Source organism: Nelumbo lutea, chromosome 4 (genome assembly GCF_056320005.1).
Source record: "Nelumbo lutea isolate HS-2025 chromosome 4, American lotus-T2T, whole genome shotgun sequence".
NCBI classification, from domain to species: domain Eukaryota; kingdom Viridiplantae; phylum Streptophyta; class Magnoliopsida; order Proteales; family Nelumbonaceae; genus Nelumbo; species Nelumbo lutea.
The window spans coordinates 30,621,723-30,637,348 of NC_142687.1; the positions used below are offsets into that span (position 1 = coordinate 30,621,723).

General features: G+C 36.9%; 1 long non-coding RNA gene across 1 annotated transcript; it reads left to right on the plus strand.

Moving 5' to 3' along the window:
- Positions 1 to 13,225: 13,225 nt before the first annotated feature.
- On the plus strand, positions 13,226 to 14,814 carry LOC148854947 (uncharacterized). The gene is made up of 2 exons (XR_016113323.1): positions 13,226 to 14,240; positions 14,435 to 14,814. It is a non-coding gene; the product is annotated as an uncharacterized LOC148854947 (long non-coding RNA).
- The last annotated feature ends 812 nt before the right edge of the window (positions 14,815 to 15,626 follow it).

Genomic DNA, 15,626 nt, shown 5'->3' on the forward strand with positions numbered 1-15,626 from the left:
ATGGGAAGGACTGTAGCCCATAAACACACATTCATCAGAACAAAATTCCAGTTTAGAACACCGGTAAGGTCGGAGATATGGATAACATGAGCAACCAAAAACCCTAAGTAATGTGTAATCAGGAGCAGTTACAAACAGTTTAAACCACGAGGAAGCTATGGAAAGAGTAGGAGTAGGTAATCTGTTTATGAGAAAAACAACAGCCTCAAAAGCATCATACCACCTGTTTTGTGGAACAAAAGCCGTAGCCATGAGTGTAAGGCCTGTCTCCACAATAATATGATGTCGGCATTCTATAGCACCATTCGGTTGGTGCGTATGAGGACAGGAACACCGGTGAAAGATTCCCATAGAATGAAGTGCAACATTAAGAGGCTTATACTTTGTTCCTTCATCAGTCTAACCTTGACTTTACAGTCCAATAAATTTTCAACATGATTTTTAAATGAAAGAAATAAAGATAGCGCTTGAGATTTAGCAATCATAGGAAATATCCAAATAAACTTACTAAATGCATTCATAGAAGATAAATAATAACTAAATCCTTCAACCGAAGTAGTGGGTGCAAGACCCCAAACATCAGAAAAAATCAACGCTAATGGTTCCATAATAACTGAAGTGCTAGAAGAGAAGGGAAGAGAATGAGTTTTTCCTCTAGGATAAGCCATACAGAAGGAAAATTTTTTATTGGAAACAAGTAAATCATATTTGGAAATAATGTGAGAAGTAATCCTATGACTGGATGCCCCAAACGCAAGTGCCAAATGTCCTTAGAGGTGCATTCTCTAATCAAAACTGCAGGACTGCAAGAAGAAGTGGATTGCACCTTGTATAAACCATCTTTAGTTGGTGCTTTGAAAAGAGTTTTCCTTGTCATTTGATCCTTTACAAGAAAACCACAAGCATCAAATATAAAGGCTGCATCATTATCCTTGCAGAATTGACTCACTGATAACAAATTCTTAGTGATCCGAGGTACATGCAAGATATTATGTAAATCAAAGGATCCAAAGGAGGTGTGAATAGTAGAAGAACCAATGTGAGAAATAGGTAAATGCATACCATTACCAATAGTGATTTCCTCATAACCATTGTATGGATTATGTAAGGACAAATTATTGAGATCTGCAATAAGGTGATTTGTGGCGCTAGAATCTGGATATCAGATGGAGTCACGAGAGGACACTACAGAAGAGGTAGTGCAAGAAGCCACATTGGCGTTCTTATTTGCAAATTTCTTTACCCTTAAAAGCTCCAAATATTTCCTGCAAGTGGCGGCAGTGTGTCAAACATATCCACAGAATTATCCTTACCACTAGGTCATTTAGAACCATTGTTGGGATGTTCCTTGTTGTTCGAATAATTGAACTGCCAAGGTTTGTCTGAATAATGCTGCTATGAGTGGCTGGAGGTATTCCAGCCTTTCTTATTTGCAACATTAGCAGAGGGAGAATCTACAGAAATAGCATGGCAAGCTAGACACTTCTCAAAAGTAAGAAGTAAACTTTACACATTTGGCATGATTAAATCATCCAAATGAACAATAATTGTGATAACAAAAGTATCATACTCTGGCGGCAAACCACCAAGAAGATAGTGAATGAGATCAGAAACTGATATAAAATAATTGGATGCAACAAGAGGTTAAAAAACCCTTTAATTTTCTGAATATAATATATAACTGACATATCGCCTTTTTTAATATGTGCTAACTCTAGCTTCAAATCATGGATCCTGAATTTATTAGTGGAGGAAAATAAATGGTTGAGCCGATCCCATACTTCTTTAGAAGTTTTGCATCCTATAACTTGAGCAAGAACATGCTCTGTGAGAGAGGAAAGAAGCCATCTCATTATGAGCTGATCCTGTTCATTCTAGGAGATGAATTCGGGGTTGATCTATTGATCATTAGTACCAAGAAGAAATTTCGATGGACATGGTAGTGATCCATCAACATAACCAATGAGTCGATACCCATTGAGTGCGGGAAGAATTTGCATAGACCATAGAAGATATTTGTGTCTATCTAGGCGAACTGTAATGACATTCATAAAACTTGAGAGAGTAACCAAACCATTATTTCTGGAAGATGACTCACCTTGGGAGTTGATCGAAGAACTTTGATTAGACATGACGTTAGTCTTCTAGTGCTCTGATACCATACAAGAGACAATGAAAGTGGCGAATTCTTATTAACTAATTGCAGAATTTACATGAGTTTATATAAAAGAAGATATAGAATTTGAAATTCAAATTTGAATGTACAGATAAGATGATAGATACAAAGGGTAATGATTATCATAAGTTGATAACAGGATAATTGTTATCTGGGATTGATAAGTCCACATATAACAAATTATTGTTGTTATCTAACTGATGACATGACTGATGACGTGGCCAGTGTGGAGTTACCTCTAGCACAGGGACAAGTTTGTCTTGCCACATCACGAAACGTGTTAGAGAATTAGAGCTGATTGAATACGAAACAATGTTTAAGTGTCAAAAGTCGATCAAGTTAAGGTCTTCTTTTGTAGAAACAAGAATAGGATCTGCTTTGCTTTATCGAGCAGAATGTCGGGCCAATCAAATTAAAGGACGACATGCATCATATTCACGGAATAAGATAAGATCAACTCAAAGTTAGTTACGATATTGAAAGGGATAACCATTAAAAAAGAGGAATGAAAATTTGAGAACTTGGTCTACAAAGAAAAAAGTCGTATTTAGAACATTGTAATGGATAAGTGAAGACAATCTGACACAGAGTCAAAGAGTACTGATGATTTAATTTTGAGGCTCAAATTGATGAAAGAAACTGTTGGCAAAGACTTCAAAGAAACAATGGGTTTCTTTATCAATGGGATTGAATTTAGATGGACCCTTGATATAACTCATCTCAATTCGAGGTCTTTGCAAAAAAAAAAAAAAAAAAAACCAATAGCCTCAAGTGGCAATTAATACTCGGGATTAATTCTTCTTCTTACCCTGGCATCTGTCATCTTGTGTGTGTTGATTTTGCTTCTGTTCAATAAATCTCAGTTTAGGCCTTTTAAATTTTAACAAATCCTCAACCTTAGCCTACCTGGTTGCACCCCTAATTAAAGTTAAGCCTAATTTAAAACAAAGTAACCCTAACAATCATCTCAATTCCTATTGCAATATGAACTTGAGAATTTGAGAGGTTTTTGACCCTGCCTTTCTTCTTCCCTTTTCATTGAGAGAAGGTATTTCTTTCCAAACCAATGCCATTAGATAAGAAATTTAGCAAATCCTAAATAAGGATGCAAATTTTAGAAATTTATTCTCCTTTCTTTTTCCCTTAGATTGATGAAGTTTTTATTTTATTTTTATTTTTTGCTTTTTTAACCACCACTGCATACCTCCTATTGAGAAGAAATGTATTTTCTTTTTTCCCCTTTTTTCTATTATTTTCTTTTGGTTTATTTCAAGTTTTCTTCACTTCTATGAATTGATTTCATGGAAAAACCTTGATCTTTGTTGATCTTGGACTGATGGTCAGGAAAAAAAAACACTCAAGCCACATGTTCTTCATAACATTGATTGAGAACTTTGAAAGCCAGTTCGCATCAAAAGACAAGATGTCCAAGCTCCAATATTTGTTTGTTGCATGCAATCGTGATCACCCTAATTCAAATTATAATCTAGTACAAAAATGAAAGAATTTGTCATATACTTCCTCTTGTTGCTGGGAAGTCAATGAAGCATTGCCTCAAGCTATAGTGCTGAAGGACACTACTTATAGGGGTTAGGTTGTTCTCCAATAGGAAGACTGAAAATTAAGGAAAAATAATGAATCGGAATGCATGATTTCATTCATTGAAAGATATATCCCGTATGCTAGTCACGTGACAACTCCCCCCTCCTCAAGGAATTGGGATACCCTGAATGTCTCCTCAACGGGATACTATGAATCTCTTCAAAGATTTTCACCTGAATGGTGATGTTGGTCCTAACATTACACTGCCCTTTATCCATAAGAGTCCCTCCTTAAATGATCAGACCCTTTGGGACCCAATAGACCCTGGTTTGGTACCCATTTAGGAGGGCTTTCATCATGTAACTTATGTCATTTCGATCTTGACCCTACACGGGAATGCCTGAACCTGTGTTGGGTAAAAACCCAAAAAGCCAACACGGGCTTTTAGAATGCCCAAACTACTGCTCAAATTTGAAGCTACTCTGAGTAGGTTCTTCAAATTAAAACACTAATTCTCAACCATCATAGCTCAATTAATAAAGTGTGCATCCTAAATGGGCTCTTATTCGACCAATTATGTATAAGCATCCTTCTCGGTTTCCTCTTTGATCTCCTTCAGCCATGCTAACACTGGTTAGGATGGGGCATAGTTCTTCCCTCCAAAGAGCGCATCATTAGTAGTTGAGTTCTTAACCTTCAGTAGATAATTTCAAAGTGATCATAAACAATCAACTTATAAATTTTGATAGGCAAGAGTGGTTATTCATTGCTATATACCATATAAGAAAGGCTGCGGTAATCAGTTTTTGTTTGTAACTGTTGCCCAAGGAGATAGGGCCTCCACTTCTGTATTGCTAAGACATTGGTAATGAGCTTCTCATAGGTAGATTGGCTTAGAATTCTGTTGTTGAGAGCCCTGCTAAGAAAGGTGATGGTCACCGTCTTGGATTGACATACAGTGCCAACTCCTTTGTCACAAAACATCACACATCAGGGTGAATATCTTGTCATCACCTGTTTGAGTTCCTTGAATGCCTACTCAGCTAAAATCCGACCATCCCTAGGATCCCATCTTCAAAAGACTAGTGAGTGGCCTAGCTACCACACTATAGTCTATAGTTCTAAATGAACCTTTGGTAATAACTTGTCAAGCAAATTAATTAAGGAATTCCCATATAGCTAGCTAGATCTCCTTCAAAGGCTTGATTCGAGGCCATTAGAGTATGCTAGCAATCTTAAATGGCATAGCTTCCACCCCTACTGACAAAATCAAATGACCAAGGTACTCTACCTTTGCCACTGGAAATTTGCACTTACTAAGCTTGACATATAAATTAGTTATCCCTTAATAATCCAAAAAATTTCCTTATACATGTAATAGATGCCCATCGAGCCAGGCTCTAAACAAGCATGGATCTCCTTAGCTTCTTCTAGAAGACTTGGCTCATGAGTGCTTAAACGGTAGAAGGCGTATTTGAAAAGGCCAAAAGGTTTTACATACCAAGAACTCGTATTACACACTTGATGAGTTATAAAATTAAGCAATCTTTGGTACATTATGCTCTTATATCTTGAATTCTTGATCTGATCATCACCTGACATGAGGTCCAACTTGGTGAAGATCATCACCTCCTAAAACTCGTCTGGTAGTTCATCAATCACTAGTATCGGAAACCAATCCTTCACTGTTACCTAGTTTAGTGTTCGAAAATCTATGTTGAAACATAATATTGAATGATCTCCCTTCAATAGCATTCTTTTGGTAGTATGGATAGCAGTTAGGATGCACATTCACTGGGCTGACACCTTCCTTTTTTAGCACTACGACATGGTCTTGCTGGGATCAAATAGATGACAGCCCCTTAATTGGGTTCTTGGATGAATTCCTAAATCTACGACTACAACAACTTCTAGGATTTTTGTTGATACATCTTGTCCTTGGGTGGCAGTGTCACACAACTGCAATAGGTAAACCTCCCCACTCTTGGATAAATCTTTGGGGCTTGGTCCAATGATACCAACTCCGATTCTTTAACTTGAACCCTATTAAGGTATGGGTGCCAACCTAGCGTGCAAAGCCACTAAGCTCCCAACCACAATCTCAGAGCCCTTAACTCAAATAGAAACCTATTAACATTTGATAGAGCTTTGCAGTCAATATTTATTGGCCACTTTCACTTCTAAATGGACAATAGACAACTTGGGGATTTGAACCCTGTCCTTAATGACAAGGTCGATGTAGTTATAGGTCGAACCACTGTCTATAAATAGAGTTAGTGGTTGGTTAATTGTTTCGAAGTTCCCTTGACCTTCATGGTGTGTGGAGAGTTTTGGCCGATGATGGCATGGGAGGATATATCTCTGGCGACAGTTATTCATTATGATCAAGAAGCTCTAGTTTGTCAGTCATGGCTGCATTCATCAGGAGCAGTTTCTATAACTTAGAAAGGTGGAGCAAGGGAGAGTCGTCGAATCTCTAGAGTCAGTTGGTGAGTATACTAGTTGGGTAAGGTGGGGTTGATGACTTAGGAAGGTTTTCCTCATGGTTGGTCTCTATTCTCTTTAGTATTGTAAGGCCATGAATTGTTGCCTCACCCCAAAAGTTTGAGGATGATGGTGTGATTCAAGAGAAGAGAAGAAAGAGGAGAGGAGATTTGGCCAAACCCCTGGAGGGTGAGCCGACATATTTACCCTTCGGTGAGGGATCATGCCTTTGTAGTTTGCTGAAGCTAGAATTTCAACAAGGGAAAGAGAGGAGAAAGTAGGCCACTAGTGGTAATTCAAGAGAAAGAGAGAGTGTGTGTGTGTGAGAGAGAGAGAGAGAGGGAGATAGGAGAGAATGTGGGAGAGAGGTAAATTGGGTCTAAGATGAATCTGGGTGTGGGTCACTTGTGTATATCTGATTGGGTCTCTCACATTCCTAAACTTTTATATTTATTATTTTACCCTTGATTATTCTAGAATATTCCTCAATTGATGACTTATGCATATAAATTTATTTTAACCAATGTTACTCTACCATATTTTATTTCTTAGTTAGTTCATATTCTTGATTCACATTGGCTCTTAATTGTTATTCCAGAATGTTCTAGCATTGCACCAACATATGATATAAAAATGCACTGGTCTGAGTTGGTCAGGTTAGTATACTTTTATGACTCCAATAGGGGTGAATTCGAGTCAAATCGAGCTGAATATTTTGTTATTTGAGCTCAGTTCACAGGAATAGTATCAAGCTTGAATTCGATTCAAGTTAGAGACTTGAGCTCAAGCTTGGCACAGTTCATAGCTCGAAGTTGGAACTTGGCTCAGCTCGAGCTCAACTATAAGCCAATTTTTTTTCTAGAAAATAAAAATTATATGTATAAAATTATTATTATTTTTATTTTTTAGACAAAAATTAAGAATTATAAAAATTATTTACTATTATACATATATGCATATATATATATATATATATATATATATATATATATATATAATAAAAATGATTTATTTAATACTAGGCTCACAAGCCTTATAAGCCTCATAAGCCGAGCTTAATTGGGCTTGAGCTTGGCTTGATTAGCATATGAGCCTATATATTGGGCTTGAATTCAGCTCGAAACTTAGTTTAAACTGAACCGAGCCAAGCTCGAATAACTCGTAAATGGCTCAAATAGCTCTAACAACCATTATTTGATCATTATTAGGGATCGCCCTAGGCTGCCACGTGTCCCGCATGGGCCCAATCACATGGCGAATATTACTAAGTAACTAATTTCTAAAGAAATTGCCATTGATGCTTTAAAATCATGTGTAATTTGAATTGCAAGATTTGAATATTTAATATATATAAGTCAAGTTGGATGTCTGGATATATATTTAAGTGAATCAAATTCAGTTATAAGAATTTTTAGATCCATCACATTTAAACTGAATTCGAATATCCTATTTTGTTATCAAATTGAATTTGGATAATACCCTTATTCAAAATTTCTTCACTTGGTTTGTAGACCTATCTTTCATCATTTAAAATGTAAATGCATGACTTCTAGAAAATTCATGTCATGTGTGAACAAAACAATACACTCTTTTGTCAAGTTGTAAAAAATTTTAAATTTCTAAAGCAAGTATATATTTGATTTTCATGTTGAGGTTGTGGCAAAAGGGGGAGAGCAAGAACAATTTAATTTTATAAATGACACTTTTTCTAAAAATTGCTATCTTATGACATTTGATTGCTTGAAAATGACAATGAAAACCAAAAAGAGTGAGTATTAGTTGTAGTAAAGTGGCATTATTTCTTATTTTGCACAAGCCTTTTTTTTCATTCCACCTTTCTCCTCTCAGCTTATATCTTGGAACACTCTCAACTAGTCAGATTAATTTCTTTAAAGTTAAGTAAAATATTAAAAAAATAATTAAAAAACATAAGTCATTTTCCTAATTAATATCCTGCTTGTGCAAGAAAAATAATCCATTCCCTCGTTTTAGGCAAAAAAAAAATGCAGCCGAAGTTTAGAATCTAATTTTGGAAAAACAGTCACTACATGGATGGTCTTGTTTCTTAAAACAAAAACAGTCACTACATCAATAAAAGAAAAAAAAATACTTACATTAAGCTTATGTTTGGTTTGAAGGAACATGTAGAAAGAAGAAGGGAACATGAGGAAAATCTATACAAGGTTTATAAAGGTTTTCTTACCTTTCCCTACTTTTTCATTCAAACCAAACACATCTTAAGTCTATGTTTGGTTTGAAGGAAAAAGTAGGGAAAAGGCAGAAAAACCTATACAAGGTTTGTAAAGATTTTCCTACCTTTTCCTACTTTTTCCTTCAAATGAAATACGGCTTAAATGCTTGAATAATAATGAGGAGAGCTTCCTTTCACGTAGATAACTATTGTTGCTTACATTAAAATAAAAGAAATAGAAAAGAAAAGAAAGTGGAATTGTTGATATATACCGAATTTCTTTTAAGGAGGTGGTAAAATGTAGCTTAAGTGACTGTATTAATTAAACTCAGATGCAGCAAACATAGGACATAAAAATTCACACTTTATGTCTTATTCAAGATAGATTATTGGGCACATGCCATGTTTATATCTCATAGGACATTTTGGTAGGTTGTGACATGTGGCATATATTATGGTTAAGCCTTGCCTAACTATTAACATATCGTGTAAATTAAATAAAAGAAAGGTTCATATCCTAAAATAAATCCATGAACAATTAACCAAGCAATTGTTCAATCGCTAAAGTTATGTTTAGTTTGAAGGAAAAAACAGGAAAATGAAGAAAAATGTAGAAAAATTTATACAAGATTTGTAAAGGTTTCTCCACCCTTTCCATCCTTTCCCTATTTTTTCCTTCAAATCAAACACAGCCTAAAGAATTAGGCATACGCCCAAATAGCATGACATATGCGTTGCATGAACGTTTGTTGGGGCTTGGGTTGGGTTGATCAGCCATCATCCACCTGGACCGAAAAATTTTGGCTGTTGGAGGCTGTGGAGGAGCTTTTTCTGCAAGACACGCTACCATAGGTGTGGGGCAAAAAAGTAATTGCAATGAATAATATTTTTAGACCAAAAAGACAAAAAGGGGTCTGAGTGGGTTGATGTTTCTTGTGAGTTGTGAAAAAAAAAAAAAAAAACAATAACTCTTCTACAGCCCAACAGTCAAAGTATTCTCTCCACCAAGACAAGGGATGGGATGATGATAAATGAAACAAAGCAAACAAAACATAAAGAACCAATCAGAGTTAAGTATTATTGGACGAATCCTTCTGTGTTTTCCACCCGAGGAACTAGAAAAGCTTAGTTGGTAAAATGCAATGAACCGAGCAAAATTTGATTCTTAAAAGCAATAAAAAATGGGGTTACTGATTCGAGCACAACCCACTTTTGCTGCAGATGCGGGCTTTATGGGTTTCATTCGTTGGTTTGTGAATCTTCATAATTAGCAGAACCAAACCACCCTTGAACCTTCTAAGAGAAGCAAGCAATAAGAGAGAGAGAGAGGGAGAGAGATGTTTTAATTATATATTAAGCTATGAGAATTAAGTGGTTTGCCATGCATGGTGTAACTGCCTCTCCTCGAAAAAATGATCTATAAGCGTTCACAGTCCAATGTAGTCCTTACCTCATCAATGGTTCCACCAAAAACTTTGTTTAATTTGCTTCAAAAGAGTGACATCCCAATCCCATCCCAAGGTGTGATCATATCGACCCATTTCTTGAGCGGGCATACCCAAAAAGGTGACTGACCGAGTCATATCTTGGGCACCTATATACATCCAATGAATTGAATTGTTATCGTCATTATTTTGATGGACCCACAAAGGCACAAACTAAAGGCAGTGCGCATTACCAGCATGCCTACTTTGAACCTTGCAAAGGAGCCAAAAAAAACAAAAAAGGATATGGTGGTAACCATAAGTAGAGAAAAGGTGGGGCAGACAGATAAAATAACTAAGAAGCAATTTCTAAAAGACAAAGCATAAGCAAAAGCCATGAAAGCACGAATCCAACAAATTCAAAAAAGAAAAGAAAGAAGGATGTTTACCACAATGAAATAATCAGAGGGGATGGATATCATGGATGCCCTTAGTCTAAATAATCCTTCTCTAAATGATCCCCCTTCACTTCAACTCCCATAAAAGGAAAACGGAAAGATATCTCGAAAGGGCTTGTTCTGTTCTAAAAACGGCACTGATCGATGGAATGTGGGATCCACTTTGTGCACTCCAGAAAAAAAAAAACGGCGGGAATTCCATTACAACATTCCATGTCTGTCCAGCTGCCAATCCATGATTAATTCTGTATAATGTGTTTAGTTAGTGGCTGGTTTATCTAATCTATATATTTTTCTCTTCTACATAACGCACCAGAATCATCCATCAAATCGTTCAAATCAGAAGGAGGCTAACAAAATGGAGCCCACTTGAAGACAGATAGAGACGGAAGCTCTGGGGGTAATGCCACGTGGACAGTTTGATTCCAACAACGACCACCGCCCCATTTGCTCTTGGATGACTGAACGGGATAAGGCGTGTATGTTGGGGGATGCTCCAATGGTCCAATCTTTCTTTCTACTCCATGTTTCCTGGCAAGTTGTTCACATGTCTAGCCTAGCCCAGAGCCCCAGACGCAAACGTCTCTCTCTCCCTCCCGGTCCTTTAATTTCGATCAAAACATAAAGTGTTACTGTTGTCCCTCTTTGTGAATAGAATTGTAAAATATCAAAGTATCACTTCAGCACGCTCTCAGTGTTCACATTTCCTGAATAGCGAATACTGAAAATTGCTCAGGTTCCATTCTATCACCATTAATGAAATAGTGTGTGGTGGATGCTGCCGACGTCTTAATTACAGTGTTCTCTGTGGTGGGTCATACTAGTGCTTTTGAGTGAGTGATCTTCATTTACATGCGGTGAATGCCAACTAATGGTCATGCATGGGCAAACCTCGTTTTTGGTCTACCCGAGCAGCTGGTTTGGAGTTTGGTTTAAGGTCTCGATTTGGTTCTAATCCTTCTGTCATCTCTATTAATTCTTTTTCTCTTTCTTCATTTTTAAGGAAAGCTTCCTTCTTTTCTAACAGATTCCTCCTCTTACTCGTCATCATCGATCATCTAAGTCTTGTCCCCATCGATAGGCTACATGAATCCTATTTCACCGTTCTGTTCGGTTTAGTGTCGTATTTCTTTCTATGCAGATAAATTTTACTCCAATGTCAATTTCATATTTCAATGCGACTCTGACCATATACAGAGGTGCAACTCGAGCCAGGTTGGCTCCAATTGTTCATTGAAAACAGCCCTTATAAACCATGCATCCTGATGTGTCAATATCGAAACCCTAATCTTAACCCAACTTGATCTTCAACCCAAGATTTTTAACCATTGGTTGAGTCATGGGAACCTTATCTATCAAAAGTTCAACTACAATACTGACGTATTAACAAGATGGTAATGTAGGTTATAGACAACCCTATTTACATGAAAATCATACGTAAATGGTAACATCTTATAATAATTGATCATCCTGCTTCATCTTCATTCTTTCTCTTCCCCCTTTCCCCTATAAATAAATGCTTAATTATACATACAACAAGAATATGCAAGTGGGATGCATAGGGATTGGATTGCCCAAGGCACTAACCCTAGCTAACCCAATCGAACTTGTTACTAGGTTGGCATTTTTGTCATTTTAAAAATTGGATTGGGTTCAGTTCAGTTAAGAGAGGGTTTGGTTCGAGTTGGTCCAACCAAATTAAAGTGGCATGGATCCCTACCCAAACAGAAGCCGATACACATAGCTAGCCATCCCTATCTGCATAGAAAGATATATAAAAGGGAGTCATCTCAGCATCTTTTGCTATAGAAGAAGGTAAGAAGGTGCTTTCAGATAAAATAATAGGGGCTAAACATACATATTCCCGAATCATATCATATAGATTTGATCTTTATGACTCCGTACTCAATCCACCAGTAGAGGGCTGCTCTTGTTAATCCATGCCGACTTTTAGAATAAGAATGAATGACAGAGAGACAAGAGATTATCTGATTATAAGCTCTCTTGTGGAGGGCTGACACGGACACGGTAAATATAGACCATCATGGAAGAAAAGAGATCCTTCATTTGGATAATTGCGTGTAACATATATGCTGCTATGAGCGTCATCAGCATTCTATCCCATCAATGACCCCAGAATTTTCTTGAATTAATGCTTTCAACAAACAACAGTGATTATCTGATTACAATGATCTCATGTGTCATCATCATCCTTCTCAATGACTGTAACTTTAAAATTAAAAAGAAAAGGTGATGATTTAATAGAAAGTTCTGTCACTAAGACTAGAATCCTAATGTGATTCGTAAAGTTCTTGTCAGTTTTGAGCCAAAAAAAAAAAATGGTAGCAATAACCTCTGCTACCTCCTTCATTGTTTCTCAAGAATGGTACCAAGAACCGATGCTAGCTCCTCTGGGTGAAAATTACAAAACCAGCAGTGAGCTTGCTTTAGTTTTCCAATTCAACAGGTATATAATAAGATTCTTAGAGAAAGGGAAAAAATGAATATTTAAGGCTAGATTTTTTTATAAAAGAGCAAAGCCCAGAGTACGGGTTGGTCAACTTCGTCTTTGGATTAATTTCTGTTGGGTAGCAGAGCAGGGACCCCAGTACGGCCTCATTCCTAATTGGTATTAAAAAATGGACCCAAGTGCGGCCAAAAAACGTCGGACCCAGAAACCACTATCCAGGGTCGGGATGTCTCAATGTCGTCAGGCTTAGTATTGAGCACGCCCAGTTGAGATTTATAGAGAAAGAGAGGATTGGTTAAGTTCCAAAATAAGAATAGTTTATTCCAAGATTCACTTATATTGTAACCCATTTCTGAAAAGAATCAATCATGCCCAATTAGGTTACTGTGGGAATCCCGGAATTTAATTTGTTCGAGGCCGAAGATTACTTTGGTGGTGTTGTTTTTTTAAGAGATTTACAGTTAACCAGAAACAAGTACGGTGGTTGTGAAGTTCTAGATTGTGTCCTTTCAATCTTTTACCCAGAGAGAAACGTTTACAGCTGCTATAGTACATGTGAAGATTACGATTATAGTAGTAACCTGGCGGCTTTCTCGCAGCACTTTCTATAAATAGAGGTGTCTGGGGAGTCCTTATTAAATCATACCCACCTCACCTTTTCCGTCCTCCTCTCTGAGTGCTCTCTCCTTTTTGATCAATTTACTATTAGTAAGGGACAGAGAAGGCACTGGTGATGCTGTTGACAGAAGATAGAGAGCACAGATGATGAAATGCGCGCGAGTTCGCATCTCACTCCTTTGTGCTCTCTATGCTTCTGTCATCACCTTCAGCTTCTCTTCTCATACTTTAGTAACCCCACCACCACTACTCCCAGTTTCTCTTCTCATACTTTAGATACACCACCACCAGACTCCCTGCTTCTCTTCTCATACAATTGTTGGTTCCTTTGGTTTGTTTGTTTTATTTGTGCAGGCTAAATTGGTTCAGTGTTGCAGAAAATGTTCGCTCAAGGGATTGCTCTTAATCTTGACTTCGGATTTTAGAAGTGAAAATCATGAACCCAGTTGCGTCTTTCAGTTTACGCACTTTCTTTCTTATCTCAGCTCATATGAGGTCAGATGGAACTCACCATAAGAAATATGGGTTGTAACCTTTGTTAAGATAGAAGAATCTTCTCAACAAATATCCAGGCATTAATTGCATCATATACAAAGTTATTTAATGGGTTTGTTTCTTGATGCAGCTTGCATTTGTATTTTCTTATCAGGAGTCTTTATTCTAGCAACCAACATATCTAACTTAATAATGCAAGTCCAGAGTGTCCTCTTTCAATTCTCAATGTACAGTTGCAGTTTGTCTCGTGCAATTTGTTGCTCTCTCTCTAAATGACTTTTTTCTTGTAGCGTTCAGACTGTTATAAACTAATTAGGGAGAGAGAAGGCAGCGGTGATGTTGTTTCTTGACAGAAGATAGAGAGACAGATGATGAAAAACGTGTAAGTTGGCATTTCACTGCTTTGTGCTTTCTATGCTTCTGTTATCACCTTCAACTTCTTTTCTCATACTTTAGTTACAACATACAATTAAGTTGCTTTGCTTTTGTAAAACACCAAAACAATTTTGTTAGCAGATTTCTCTATGGGTTTACTTGGTCTGTTTCATTTGTTTCGTTATTTTCTTATTTGTGCAGGCCAAATTGAGAGAGGGTTGCAGATAATTAATGTTCGCCGAAGGGATTGCTTCTGCTCTTGACTTTGGATTTGGAAGTGAAAAATCAGAAACCCAATTCGCATATTTTGGTTTTAAAGTAATTTCTTTCTTATCTCAGAGCAGAAATGGTCTGTGAGGTTGGATAGTTCTGTTGGAATTCAGGTTGCAACCTTTGAAGCCTTTAACAAATAACCAGGCAATTTCATGGCAAGTTGTATTATGGGTTTGTGTTTTTTAATGCATCTTGCATTTCTGTTTTCCTATCAGGATTTTTATGTGAGCAACCAAACATCTGTATTTGGTAATGTGACTGCAGAGTCTTCTCTTTCATTTATCAATGTACAGTTGCAGTGTCTCCTATGTGATTTGTGAATCTTCTCTCTCTCTCTCTCTCTCTCTCTCTCTCTGTGTGTGTAGGTTGTAATTCTCTTTCTTTGTGGTCTTGGATGCACGAGGGGAAACTGGGATGGATTGAGTTGAACCCCAATTTCCGATAAGTTACAAATTTCCATTTCCAAATCACAGAAAGTCACACTTTTCCAAAAGGGGAGACAGTATCCTTTATGTTTTCCTTCAAAATTTCCTATTGTTCTTTATTCAAATTCCATTCCACCAAACAGCCGTACCAATACTTAATTATGTGGTTGCTACATGTTGGAAATCCATGAACCTTATCAACAACCAGCTACTTCGATACAGTTGAAGGGTTAATTAATGCAAGTTATTGGAAATTCAAAAAAAACAATCAAAAACATAACCATAGCTTACATTCCAAATAAGTGGTCTGGAATGATCTTCCACACAATTATTTACAATTTTATAAATATTGAACGGGCTAATAAATGCATTTTTTATTTTATTAAATCCATCCAAATTATAAACATATTGGAGGCCATTTCAGTTAGAAGTGTGTTGTATTATATGCAAGGGTTTGGACTTTGGAGGAAGGGTTGAACCTTATTGGAAATGTACCGTTGGCAGAATGTGGTTCACTGGCCTGGCATAAGCTTTAATTTTACCGCCCAACGGATTATTCTTTGTTCCGATTTTGAGAGGAGAAAAGTTGGTCAACCAAAATTTTGATTTCTATTGATCAAGAATCTCATGTTCTTTTTTCAGATTTATATGGGGATAGGAAAAATTTATTGTGTATCACTTACTCGGATAAGTCA